General features: G+C 30.3%; 1 protein-coding gene across 5 annotated transcripts in view; it reads right to left on the bottom strand.

Moving 5' to 3' along the window:
* Positions 1-12,771, bottom strand: part of LOC111620423 (density-regulated protein homolog) — a 41,973-nt gene that overhangs the window by 29,062 nt on the left and 140 nt on the right. The window contains exon 1 of one of the 5 annotated variants that reach the window (XM_023362346.1): positions 12,565-12,765. The exons of 1 other annotated variant lie outside the window; for it this stretch is intronic. The gene's annotated coding sequence lies outside the window, so the exon portion shown is untranslated. Of the gene's footprint in view, positions 1-12,334; positions 12,494-12,564; positions 12,766-12,771 lie in introns of those variants that run through there. 3 more of the 5 variants (XM_023362342.1, XM_023362343.1, XM_023362345.1) reach the window with 3 other exon arrangements.

The raw sequence follows: 12,771 nt of genomic DNA, 5'->3' as shown, positions 1-12,771 counted from the left end.
GTGTCATTTGTGAGTGTTGTATCTTTGAGTATGTGTTTTCTGTAGTTTTTAGTATTTATGACCTGATCCTGTATGGCAATCATGAATTCTTCTGTCTCCCCAAAGAGGCATCCCCGATCTAACCAGCTGTTTGATGTACAGTTTTGTCAGCAAAATCCTGGGCTAGGTTGTATGGATGCCTGCCATGGACATCCATACAATTGCCCACGATTGCCTAATGGTGTCTATGCTTTTTATATGTTGTGTCAAGTCTGTATGATGTGAGTGTAAGTTTAATGGTGTGTTATTTGAGTCTGCTAGAGTTACTGCTTTATTGTAATTGTGATATTTCTTGTTTCATGTAGAAAAACTCTCGCAGTGACTGTATTTATGTACATTCGTAAAGTCGAACGAGTTAAACGAGAATGACGTCATCGTGTTTCTTATTTAGTTAGACTTTTCGAATCGTTCGAAAAGTCTAACTAAATAAGAATTTAAGATAATAAGATTTAGATTAAGATTTAAATAAGATTTAGAAACATCCATTTATAACTAAATGGATGTTTCTAAAATCGAAGATATTAATGTTGTTAGTTCAGCCTTATCCGAAATATTTTTCTTAGATTGTTTCGGGTGGACAGTTATTTCAATTATTTCACCTTTTAATTCACAATTTAAACACTCGGGTAGATTTAGAAATATCGATATCGTCGGGTGCCATTTTCTTAACGAAGTAAACTAACTCTTTCCTTCGTGAAATACGTTAGAGTTTCGTTCGCAACGTCATCACCGCAGAGCATGCGCACTGGGTGAGACTACTACTATTCGAACCATTCGTTACTAACGCGCTTAACTCGTTTGACTTTACGAACGTACCCTTTGTTAGTAGTATAGGTTAACTATGTCGATCAGGCCACATCCGCCATTTTTAGGTGAAAGGATTAATATTTCTATGGCAGATTTAGGATGATGTTGTTTATGCTTAGTAAGTGTTGTTCTTGTTTTCCTTTGGAGTTGCTTAAGATCTGTGTGAGTCCAATATATAACTCCAAAAGAATAAGTGAGTATTAGGACTACATATGTGTTTTATTGGTTTAACATCATCTTATTTCATCGGTGAATGAAATAGAAGCATATGAAACACAACAACTGTGATAAAAATATATAAATAAAGCCTGAAATTAGTAGAATCATGTAAAAGTTCACGTCACACCTTCCACCTTGTGACGGCACACCAGTGTGCCGTGGCACACTGGTGTGCCGTGGTATACCGTGCACACGTCAATATACCATAAGACAGTGTTCCGCAACCAGTGTGCCACGGCACACTGGTGTGCCGTGGTATACCGTGCACACGTCAATATACCATAAGACAGTGTTCCGCAACCAGTGTGCCGTGGCACACTGGTTGCGGAACANCTTCCACCAGCACTTTCACTGGACATAGGTCGCTTAGTAAAATTTCTATCCAAAGAGGTTTGGCTTTGCCTACTTTTTAAAATGTTTCTAAAATGACTTAGGCAAATGTCATTACTCCGAGTAGCAATACGGCCAGTGTAAACCTTTTCAGGATGTTTCTTTTCAATAAAATCAGTCACTTTCTAATAATACCTCAAGATTTCCTTTATTGAGCGAGATCCTTCCACGATGACGCAAACACACGGACTGAGACCAATGAACAGAAGTGAATAAAAAATGGCGCTGCGAACTAATATAACGTCATATGATGAGTTTTTGTTCGTATCATGGAGCAAAAATATGTTCGAATTTTCATGTTGTATCCTGAAAATTTCGTATGCTGGGATGTTCGTATCCTGAGGTACCACTATGTCAAAATATAATTTTGACCACATCTCAGCTGTAGAATTCATCATTTTAGATGATAATTTATATCCATAAACAAATAAGCCTCACACATACAAGTTATTTTAGAAATATAATATAAATGAAAATGTTTGTTCTTTTCCAACAAAGACCAATGTTCTTGACTGCTCTGTTTGCAACATACTTTTATAATTAATGTTTGATAACTTTTGATCAAATAGAAATGAGAAACAATGTTGGCTTAACAGATTTTTCAACATCAATGTCCAGTTATATGTATAATTATACATCATTAAACTTAATTTATACAGTTTGTTATACACTACTTTAACATAACTTTATCATGTAGTTTAAACAGTCTAATCCAAAAAGAAATTATTGCTTTTATTATTAATACCAATATTCTAGAAACACCAAACTCCAATCACAACATATAAGCTGCAGTGCAAGATATAAGGCAAGAACAATTTCCATTTTATAGTGATAAGCAATTGCCCATACAGGAGCAGCAAAAAAAAAAAAAAAATTACAGATGAAATCATTGAGTGAAATAATTTTATATAAATACAAGCAGAATTAATCTTAGCTTTTGAAAGAATAGGCCACATAGAACCTTGTGCCATTTCAGCCATACAAATACTATAACTTTTAGCTTGTAAAAACAGTCAAGAAGACAAAAATAATACTCCCAGATACACATACTTTGAAATGACTTGTATAAGTTGATTATTAAAAAACCATCTCTCTCTGGATAATAGTCTACCATCCTTCTTAAACACCATCACTTTTGTTTTTGAAACATTTATAGTTAATCAATAGTCACAACAGAATTCCTCTATAACTGCGATTTTCTTTTGTAACATTTTAGAGTATCAACAAGGATTACAGTGTTGTCAGCATACATTAGTACATCTAACTTGACTTGATCAGAGAGAAATCCCAGGTAGGTCAGATTTAGCAAGTCCCACTATCAAACCTCAAACCATTAACATATAAATTAAAAAGCAGTGGGCTCAGAACCTCACTCATCCTGCAAAACTCCAATGTCAATACCAAATGAATCAGTCATTTCATCTAAAATCTTTACTTTTGCAGTGGCTTTGGAGTATAATAATCAATTATAAGATCAAGAAACTGTTTATTCATACTCATTCTTTCTAATAGAGACCATAAAACTTTGATTATCAAAGGCAGATCTAAAGTTCACAAAAACAGCATAAAAAGTTTTCTTCTCTTTTTTTTTGTAATTTTAATTGCACCAATGCATTTAATACAAATATTTGATCCTGACATAATCGGCCTGGTTGAAATCCACTTGCTACCAACACAAAATATTGCATTTAATAATCCAATCTTCTAATCTTTTATTCAGTAGAGATGTAAATAGTTTACCAATTACAGGAACCAAAGATATAGGCCAATAATTTCTGGGATCATACACAATCGCCTTTTTTATATATTGGAATAATCAAATATTCAATCCATTTTTCTGGGAAGTAAATTTCTTTGAAGAGAGTTAAAAACTTCCAATGTGATAAGAATAAAATTTTCTGAAAAACATTTTAAATATTATGTTCTAATAAAAGTCAATTAATAAGTAAAGAATGTTCTTTAGAAAATCTTGTAGCATAATAATTGAACCATCTTTCCAAGGAAATTCTTGAATTACCCAATGAACTTTTACATTTAAAACTATTAATTTGCCAAAATCACTATAAATTTTTAATGGTTTATATTTTTGAATAAACCTTAAAAAAATAACTAAGTTTTCAAAAGTAGATATAGAATAATTTTGTATACAGCAATTTAAATCTTTCATTAACTATAAAATAGAGCTTATAAAAAAATTAACAGATATTGAATAGATAGAAAAGTTTTGAGAGAGAAAACAAGAGAGAGAAAGAGAGAAAATGTTTACCAAATTGTAGAGATGATTATTCTAGTCATTGAAAGCAAAATAAAAATTTTTAGGACAACCTAACCCCAACAATTATACTAAAATTATTCTAAATAATTTTTGTGTAATTCTTCATAAAATCAACTTGTGCATTAAAAAATTATTTACATTTGAATTATTAATATCAACCAATGCCTTGTATTTTATTTTCAATAGCTTATTGAAAATGATTAGGTAAACATTAAATTTTTTTACAACAATTTTTTTTATTATTCAAAATTCAACAGTATAGTTATAAGAATACAAATGATACAATATTTTAGTCATATTCTTAAAAGGAAATGTAGTTATATATAATAATTCATATAATACAGATAAAGTGTCATTTATTTATTTATACCCAATGATCACATATCTGTGTTGATTAATGAGCACCAGTGAAACATTCATCTCTCTTAGTTTTCCTTTAATGTTCATTATTCATACATGTAGCACTTAATTAAAAATATTAATTTTTCTGCAATATTTATTTGTTGATTCTTAATAAGTCAAAACATGGTTAAATTAAATTCATAATCTAATCAATTATTTTTATCCAGGCATAATTTTTTGAAATTATCCTGGATCTATATATAAGCTAATTTTCTATGCTTTACTTGATGATATTGGGTTTACTCATATAACAGAATTTCTGTTCATATTGCAAGAAAATTTTTGATTAGTGTAAAGGAAACTAAATATCCAAGTTTCAATCTGTAGATCAGAAAAGCACTTCAAAACAGCAGTGTAAAGTTTTTGTAGGTTGAAGATGGACTAAAGATCAATCATGTAAATTTGGAGTGAATCTATTACAGACCTTACAACAGTTCACAAAGTTTAGAATGAAGTTCTTCAAACCATCATTACAAATGATCTTGTCAAATAATATGAATTTTCTTATTATAATATAATAATAATATGAAAAATTTTGAATTAATAATTAATTTGTCTCTAGAGGAAGACAAATTAATCAGTAATTCAAAATAATTATTGCCAATATTTAGCCCAATATTATATGACAGTTGGTTTAGCTTTATTGTATTGTATTGGGTTTTGTAAAATGTTTATATATGAATTTTTGTACAATCTACAGACTATATCCAAGAACATGGACCATTCTTATTAATGCAATAGAAGATGAAAAGTGCCATTTCAAAGATTTTGTCAATGTTGACAATATTGCAGCAATCCATGATTAATTATCTGAAAGTGATATCAGTAAGTAAAAATCAAAATAAGAAACAATGGTGAGGAAGAAATAAACCTCATCAATAACAAGAAATCCTCTTTTTTGTATGCTAAGAAACTAGAAAACACTAGTGCTTTCATTGGAGTTTACACTTTGCATATGAAATAGATGCTTTAAAGATGATCAAGCATGAGATAATGCCACATGCAAAGCAACAGAACTTCAACATCAAATCTATATCTATGTAACAGGTTTCTTCCATTATGATATGACTATTGGTTTTATGTAAATTGTATTGTAAATTGTATATATCTGAATATTCATAAATTGGTTTTATGTAAATTGTATATGTACTGTACAGTACATATACAATTTACAGAAAACCAATTTATGAATATACAATATACAATATCTGAAAATCCATAAAGAATGGTTAATATGTAAATTTAACTGCATTGTTCACATTAATAAGGTTGTACACAGTCCAAAGTAATAGTTATTTTCACTTCCATTACTCAAACATTTTCTCCTTTTATTTTGAATAACCAAGAATAAACTGTATCTACTGTATACTTATAGTAGATGCATTTCAAAGATAAAGATACAAATAAAGGTACACTGGCTTCACTGACTGACTCTCATAAAATGTTTAAGGAACAGACTTCTTACAGAAAAAGTGAAACAGTTAATTCAAAAGAAAAAATTGAGTATATTACCAGAAAAATTTATAATCTCAAAAAGTCAAATATTTTAAGCCTTATGAGATATCAAAGTTTGACCTTCAACATCTCATATTCTGTCACAATCTGCACTGGATGATTAACATAAAAATTGGCAGGTGGTGCTTAATTTATTTTTAGTAATTTTTAAATTAATAAAAAGAAAAAAGTTGGCAAGGATTCTTGCACAACTTTCCTGCACTCTTAATTTACAAAGTTAAAGTTATGTGTGGCACTATTTGTTATGAGATTTGATTAAACAATTATTATATTATTATTACAAAAAGGCAAAAGGCCTAATTTTGAAAGTACTGTAGAGATAAGTTTCTAAAAAAATTGTAAATGCCAATAACAATTAAAATTTTCATTAAGTCCAAACCTGCTCAAGATATGACACATGGCCACCTCTATCTGCACATCTCCTTGACTTTACTAAAATTGAATAGGATCAAAGTCCCCTATATCGAAATAACCCTGGCAAGTCTCAAAATTTTTGATTCATCCATTCTTGAGATAAAATGCAACTAGTTATAAAATTAAAATAAACAGACAGCCATTGAAGCTCAATCCCTCCCCTCTCCCTAGTCTGACTTCTCTTAACCATTACATTAAATTTTATACATTTTGATTAATTGATTTGATTTAACTTTTATATACAGTATATATTTCAAAATTTCTAGCATGCTTCATTTCAATTTATGGTTTCTATCTATTCATAAAGTAATAAAGGTTTTAAGGGGATTTGACTTTTGTTGGACATCTGAAGAAGAGAAGGTCATAGAAACTTGAACAAAATGAGACAAGAGGGAGAAGAGGTAAAAATTAAAAAAAAAAAAAAAAATATGGATGTAATTTATGGATAGCTCCTTATGTGCCTTTCTGCAATGTTTGCTTTGTTGTTAATTTCTTTTGCTACAGTGTACTCACAACAGTTGATATCAATCAGTTTATTCACTTTCATTGCAATTATTAATGACAATGATTCTTCTGATTGTGATTTATTTCCTATCTCTTTTTTTTTATCATACTGAATATTTTTTCCAATGCAGGGCCTCCCATGCATTGCTATGTGGCAAAACCATCATCAGCTGTACTATTTTACAAAGATTTATAATCTTTGTAAAATTCTACAAATCTCAAAGTACCATCTGGTTTCTTTTCTTCAGAAAGTTCATGGCCTGTATATTCTTAAGTGATGAATCAGATGTTTCTTCATTTCGAGTAGAGAAACTGTAGCACTGCTCAATAATTTGATCTAACTGTAAATGTAACTTGTTTCTTTCAACTAAGTTGGCCATAACTGATTTAACCATAATGGCACTGACATTGCCAGACTTAAAGAGGCAATTTATTTTATCTGTTATTTAAAATTATCACATTTTAACTAAAATTCTCATACATATATAAAAATATCAATCTTGGTTCTTTCTCAGTTAAAGGAATCTGAGAATGTCGTACTGATTCACTTCAGTCTTTCGTAATAAAATACATACAATGTATTCAGCATATATATTAGCATATTGGTATTAGACTTATTAAATGAACTGTATATATGATAATATCAAATTCTTTAAAAACGCTGACAAAAGGGAAAAGCAGAATGTCCATTGATGCAGCATACAAAATGCTGCTGGACAATTCCAAATGCTGATGGTTCAGCAACTATCTTAAAGGCACAACAAACTCTCAGCTAGAGCAGGCCAGTGGTGACTGATCAACTCCTGTCCATTGTTCCAAATAATAAAATTCTGTTTTTATATAGCTATTCTAAAAAAATATAAATAATGAACTTTTATGTTTAAATTTCAAATATTTTTGTACCATTTTATACATACATTATTTAATAATACTTGACTATATATTATATTTCAAACATTTTTTGGGAAAGAGCCCAGACCCTCTGTCTTTCTTATGGCAGTGTTCCGCAACCTTTTTCTACCCGCGGCACACCTATGACTCGAAATGACTCAACACGGCACACCAAAATGTTATTCCCCTCAAAAACTTATGATATGATACTATTAGTGGAATTTCGTAATGCCATAAACCTATTATTATTATTATGTTGATTTTTGTGAGTTATACTCAGTTGACACCGATGGCTGTGTACTATGCCGAACCAGAGTCAAGGCATAGTAAACAAAACAAGACAAAAATTAAATAAGTGTGTCACTGTGCGTCTGTATACAGGAATTTCCTAACAATATGACATGCATTCAATATAGTGTCCTTCTGTAGTGTGATGTGTGTTTCTATTCAATTTTTATGTTTCCAGGCTTTTGTGTAGCGTATGTGGTATGACATCTTTAGAGGAGAGAATGACAAGTACAATAAGCACCCTATCCATCCTCCACAGATGCTTTTTTTTCTGGGCGAGTTCTGTGTACTTGCTGATATTTTCACTGCACTGTGTTTTGTACATTGTGAGTGTTTAGAACAAATATGTCTATAATGTATATGATTTTATTGTGTTTGTCAATGAGTGTGATGCCTTGTCTGTTGTGGTAAATTCTTTTATCTGTTGTAGTACATTTTGTGCGTGTTGTTTTCCAATACTATATACAAATATGTCTATAATGTATATGATTTTATTGTGTTTGTCAATGAGTTGATGCCTTGTCTGTTGTGGTAAATTCTTTTATCTGTTGTAGTACATTTTGTGCATGTTGTTTTCCAATACTGTCTGTTGAACGTATTTGTAGTATGGTTCGTGGATGTCTAATAATTTCTGTTTCTTTGCAAGCTCTTGATGTATTTCCTACTTGATTATGTCTATGTAAATTATCTGTCTGTGCCATGAGCTAGCAACCAGATGTGATGTGTTGTATGGTTTCTGGCATAATGTGACATTTTCTGCATGTGTCATTTGTGAGTGTTGTATCTTTGAGTATGTGTTTTCTGTAGTNCCAGAAGTGATGTGTTGTATAGTTTCTGGCATGATGTGACATTTTCTGCATGTGTCATTTGTGAGTGTTGTATCTTTGAGTATGTGTTTTCTGTAGTTTTTAGTATTTATGACCTGATCCTGTATGGCAATCATGAATTCTTCTGTCTCCCCAAAGAGGCATCCCCGATCTAACCAGCTGTTTGATGTACAGTTTTGTCAGCAAAATCCTGGGCTAGGTTGTATGGATGCCTGCCATGGACATCCATACAATTGCCCACGATTGCCTAATGGTGTCTATGCTTTTTATATGTTGTGTCAAGTCTGTATGATGTGAGTGTAAGTTTAATGGTGTGTTATTTGAGTCTGCTAGAGTTACTGCTTTATTGTAATTGTGATATTTCTTGTTTCATGTAGAAAAACTCTCGCAGTGACTGTATTTATGTACGTTCGTAAAGTCGAACGAGTTAAACGAGAATGACGTCATCGTGTTTCTTATTTAGTTAGACTTTTCGAATCGTTCGAAAAGTCTAACTAAATAAGAATTTAAGATAATAAGATTTAGATTAAGATTTAAATAAGATTTAGAAACATCCATTTATAACTAAATGGATGTTTCTAAAATCGAAGATATTAATGTTGTTAGTTCAGCCTTATCCGAAATATTTTTCTTAGATTGTTTCGGGTGGACAGTTATTTCAATTATTTCACCTTTTAATTCACAATTTAAACACTCGGGTAGATTTAGAAATATCGATATCGTCGGGTGCCATTTTCTTAACGAAGTAAACTAACTCTTTCCTTCGTGAAATACGTTAGAGTTTCGTTCGCAACGTCATCACCGCAGAGCATGCGCACTGGGTGAGACTACTACTATTCGAACCATTCGTTACTAACGCGCTTAACTCGTTTGACTTTACGAACGTACCCTTTGTTAGTAGTATAGGTTAACTATGTCGATCAGGCCACATCCGCCATTTTTAGGTGAAAGGATTAATATTTCTATGGCAGATTTAGGATGATGTTGTTTATGCTTAGTAAGTGTTGTTCTTGTTTTCCTTTGGAGTTGCTTAAGATCTGTGTGAGTCCAATATATAACTCCAAAAGAATAAGTGAGTATTAGGACTACATATGTGTTTTATTGGTTTAACATCATCTTATTTCATCGGTGAATGAAATAGAAGCATATGAAACACAACAACTGTGATAAAAATATATAAATAAAGCCTGAAATTAGTAGAATCATGTAAAAGTTCACGTCACACCTTCCACCTTGTGACGGCACACCAGTGTGCCGTGGCACACTGGTGTGCCGTGGTATACCGTGCACACGTCAATATACCATAAGACAGTGTTCCGCAACCAGTGTGCCGTGGCACACTGGTTGCGGAACACTGTCTTATGGTATATTGACTCCAAAACCAGTAAGGCCATCCCACAATGTGCTAGAACCATCCCTATTAGTTGTTCTAGTTACCCCTCAAGACACCATAAATGTAATGCATTCCTTAAAACAATTCAAATATCAGAAGTGTTTTTCCATTATTTATGAGAAAAATTTAATCTATTCCTGGTCCATACAAATAACCAATTTTGTCAAATGATATAAACACTATATAAAAAATTATTTACACTATCAGTCTGTATTTTAGCATAATATTAAATATTACAAACTCCAATTGTCTTACAAATACATAATTAGGTCATCAAATAACATGTTTATAGACAGTAATATATATATATATATATATAAACATTTGTATAGCATCCTCATTAGAAATTTTTATCTGAACTGCACTTTCTTCAAATGCAGTAGACAGCAAGGAAAGGTTGTGATGATACTATACATTTTATATTAAAAAGCAATACTATATAAAAACAACAATAATAAAAATAAACAAATAAGTTAGCCTACTAAAATGAATTATTAAATGTAAGTTTGTACTAAAATTTTGTAGTTAAATTTATTGAACTTCATAATGTAATAGAATGAAAATATCACTGAAACAAATGAAAACAGATTCTGGAAACAAATGAAAACAGATTCTGGAAAGAAATCACTTACCATTTTATGAATATTTTGCAAACACGCTTTAAAAAGTTTGTAATACCAGGATAATTCAATTTGGATATAACAATGAGTACTAAAGAGTATTTTATTGTAGTGAGAATTTGGACACATGGACTTCATATATCAAGATACATATATTACAAAAAACAATAAATGAAACCATCATCATTATCTTAAATTAGGTGTTATTATTTTACCACTTGCTTTATTTTTCAATCTTGATGCATAAACAGTAAACAAATCTGATGATATATAACATTTCTTCAGATGTTTAATACGTAAGTAATAAGGCTACTCCAGTAGCCTTATTGGTTGTACTCCAGTTAATAAGGCTAGAAATTAGTGAGAAAGGTTTTGTGCCGTTAGTCTACGTAAGTAATGCTGAGTTACTTGCTATTGAAATATTTAATGATAATGAGATTTGTTAGAAATCATTTGAAATCAGAAAACAAAGAAACTGAAAAGAATCTAAAACTCATAAAATTGACAAAATCAATAAGTATCAAATAGAATATCTGAGTTTTCTGAGCAATTCTACAAATTCTAAAATAATATACAGCATAAATCTAATAAATGCCAATTATAGTAGTAAGAATATGAAAATTTTATCAACAAGCTGTTTTAAATAAACAATAAATATAAAATTAAGATTTCATAGCTTAAGTAGCTTTATTTCAGTAAATAATTGTTAATAGTATCAATTACAGAACAATTCAGTTCAGTTCAGTTATTTGAATATTTCCTATCATTTCAATATAAAGTGAACCCAACAAAAACTTCTGTGTATTTTACACATTAACACTATTCCAAAAATAATTTCAGAGAAATTTCAAATAAGTGCTTTTTAATGAAAAGATAATAGTTAATCTCTTCGTAGACTGCATTTCATACCAAAGATCCACTACTCAAAAACCTTATAAACTACAGCCATATTTATTAACAAATTCAAACATTTTCAGTCATCAATTTCGATTCTTTTCAGATTATTAACAAATTTGACATTTTCAGTCAAATTTCGATTTTTTGTCAATCGAAATCAAAATTTGAGTAGTGGATCTTTGATAATATTTAATAATTAGGTATTTCTTAAGCCAACTCTAAGGGACCAGAACCTATTTAACCCCAATAATATTTTAAATAATTTTGGGCCCCTGAAAGTTCAAGGATAAAAATTATTTTATCTTTCAATTTGAGGGGCCCAGCAACACTTTAAAGTATTGGGGCAAACAGGTTCTAGTCCCTTACAGTCAGCATCAAGACAACAATTACATTTTAAACACATCGATTCTGGAAACGAAACAGTCCAAAACTATATAAATATTTTGTCGAGAGAGATTTTTAATTAGAGAGTTTACACATTACATGGAAAACACATTCATAATACGGAACTAAAATTATATGTAGTACAATCAAAATTAACATCTGCTTTAAGACTTAATTTTGAATGTAATAAACTATCATTACAATAAGGAATTACTACTCATGCTATACATAGAAAGTCTACAGTATATAACTAGGTGAATCTTGTTAAATCTTTGCTGATCGAGCTCTTCACACTTTCAATTTTGAATGATTAACGTACATTAATCAAATAAACTTAAATAATTAAGAATTATTTGATCATTATGTCTCAAATTGCACCTAAAATATCAAAACGTCTTTCCACCACAAATTTTCTTAAGCATTTAAAAAAATTGTAATCTAAATTACACAAAATTTCAATATAATATACCAAGAGATTCTTACACAGGTCAGTAAAACAGCATCTTTACAGTTGAATTTTAAAACGAAACTGTATAAGTAATCAATTTCATTTAACTCAATTGTGATAGATGTGTAAAAGGAGATTCATTAATGAAAATGATTCATATTCCTCCCAAAGGTTTCTGAGAACGAAGATGATGGAGAAGAATTCTAAATGAATTACTTCCCATTTCTGCATAATAAATTAAACAAACTTACCTAATATAAATATACAATTACTATAATACAAATGATCGACTCTTTTTTCTTCTTAATTAAAAAAGCAAATTCTTTACAAAATTCCGATTTATATACTTTCCCAATCAGACCTGATATGTAATGGACGACGAGGAGTTCGTTTATGGAGTAATAAATTCGTTAATATCGATAATATAATTATTTTATCAATTTTATATTTAATTTTAG

The sequence above is a fragment of the Centruroides sculpturatus genome, unplaced genomic scaffold, assembly GCF_000671375.1.
Source record: "Centruroides sculpturatus isolate CEXI.00-Female unplaced genomic scaffold, Cexi_2.0 scaffold143, whole genome shotgun sequence".
NCBI classification, from domain to species: domain Eukaryota; kingdom Metazoa; phylum Arthropoda; class Arachnida; order Scorpiones; family Buthidae; genus Centruroides; species Centruroides sculpturatus.
The sequence above is the reverse complement of the archived record's forward strand: the minus strand, read 5'-3'. Positions and strand labels throughout refer to the sequence as shown.